Below are 2374 nucleotides of genomic sequence, written 5' to 3' on the forward strand. Positions count from 1 at the left end.
AGGTTGTTCTATCTTTGTATTGGTTTTGACCAATACTGCGCTGACTGCGTCTTCTGTTGCTGCTATGTACAGTGCCAAAACCTCGTCAGGATCTGGCTTCTGCAGGATCGGGATTGAAGCTAGGTGTTCTTTGATTTTTTGGAATGCTTCCTCGCATTCAACGGTCCATTCGAACCTGCTCCCTTTTTTGAGAATATTGAAGAAGTGTTTGCATTTGTCCGAGGACCGGGCAATAAATCTTCCCAACGCTGCTATGGACCATTGAGTATCTGTACTTCCTTTAAATTCTTTGGGGACGACATCTCTATTATGGCTTGAATCTTTGCTGGGTCTACCTCGATGCCCCTTTTTGTTACCAGATACCCGAGGAATTTCCCCGAGGTGACACCGAAAGTACATTTCTCCAGATTCACTTTCATGTGATGTTTTCTCATTGCTTCGAAGATATTCCTCATATCCTGGTGGTGATCTTTACGCAGCTTGCTTTTGACGAGCATGTCGTCAACGTAGACTTCTAAGGTTCCTCCAATCCATGGCTTGAAGATAGCATCGACCATCCTTTGGTATGTTGCCCCTGCGTTTCGAAGTCCGAAGGGAATTCTAGTGTAGCAATAAAGGCCATGTGGGGTGTAGAACGCTGTGTGTGGCTGATATTCTTCTGCCAGGGCCACTTGGTTGTAGCCAGAATGTCCATCCATGAATGACAGTTCTTCATATCCTTCTACTGCTTCTACCAGCTGGTCTATGCTCGGCGGGGGATAGCTGTCCTTTGGACATGCCTTGTTGAGATTAGTAAAGTCGATGCATATTCTAACCCCTCCATTTTTCTTAGGAACAATGACCATGTTGGAGATCCAGGTAGGATACTTGACTTCCTTGATAAATCCTGCGTCTAGTAGTTTCCGAAGTTCTGTTTCTACTGCCTCATGATACTCTGGAGCTATTTTTCGTATTTTCTGCCTGAACGGGGGCGTGCCCGGTTTGATGCGTAGCTCGTGTTGGATTACTTTTGGGTCAATCCCCGGCATATATCCTAGCTTCCAGGCGAACACATCCGCGTATTCCTTAAGTAATTTGGTTAAAGAATCTTCCCTTCCTTCGTCCATTATGGTCCCTATTTTGATCATCTTTGGTTTTTCTTCCGTTCCTATGTTGATTTCTTTTACGGGCTCCACTGGTGTGAACACAGGCTTCGGATTTCCGAGGACTGGGACGTTCTTTAATTGCTATTTAGCGTGTTTCTGTTCTTCGCTGGTTGTTGAAGTACTTGTCTTTGTGCTTAGGACATTATCATCTTTCGCCAAGCCCTTCCCTGTAGTTTCCTTGAGGAACAGGTCTATGGCCTTCTCTTTCGCGGTTTCTTTATTTTTTACTCTTCGGATTTTTCGCTGCTCTTCTTGCTCGTTGTTGATATGATCCTGAGTGGCCTGGAACTCTCTCGTAGTGACCCGATCTCCCTTGATTTCCATTACTCCCTCAGGTGTTGGAAATCTGAGATATTTGTGGTACGTTGCCGCAAATCCTTTGAGTTTATGTATCCATTTTCTTCCAATAATAGCGTTGTATGGGGAAGGGGTGTCCACCACACTGAATCGGGTTTCTAGTTTCATGGGCCCTGCGTTAACCTGCAACACGATGTCTCCCAAGGGCTTCGTGGCTGCTCCATTGAATCCGTAGATGGTGTAATAAGAGGTCATTAACTGTTCATCATGGAGCTTCATCCGTTTGAATGCATCGTAAAATAGGACGTTTACGGAGCTTCCCCCGTCTATGAGGATCTTTTTGAGGTTACATCCAGCTACTGGTAGCGTTAGGACCAAGGGATCGTTATGGTCTTCCATATCTTCTTCGATATCCTCGGCATCGAAGATGATAGGAGATTCCATCCATTCTTCGTGCTCGTCCACCACTATCCCATCGACCTTATACAATTCGCAGCGGTCTTCGAATTGCTTACGTAACCTCTTTCCTATCTGCGTTGTAAGTGAGGGCCCCGTGGCTTCGGAACACGAGATGGTGTTGATTGTTCGGTTTCCTTCCGGAAGTTGGACTGGTTTGGTTCGCTTGGATCTATCCTCGGTAACATCCTTTCGTACGTAATGTTTGAGCTCTCCCGCATCAATTAATTTTTGGATCATTATTTTAAGGTTCTTGCACTTTTCGGTCTGGTGTCCGTTGAAACAATGATATCACAGTAATCTTTAGACTTCTCGGATCTCGGGGGCTGCTTTCCCTTAGACCATGGCCACTCCAGGTTTTCCCTCCCTTTGATCTCTCGTAGGATACGAGCATAACTAGCGTTGAGTTTCGTGTAAACTTGATCTTCGAATTTTCGGTCACCTGTTCTTTGTTCATCCCTTCGTTCCTTCCTATC

The sequence above is a fragment of the Papaver somniferum genome, chromosome 7, assembly GCF_003573695.1.
Source record: "Papaver somniferum cultivar HN1 chromosome 7, ASM357369v1, whole genome shotgun sequence".
In the NCBI taxonomy this organism is placed as follows: domain Eukaryota; kingdom Viridiplantae; phylum Streptophyta; class Magnoliopsida; order Ranunculales; family Papaveraceae; genus Papaver; species Papaver somniferum.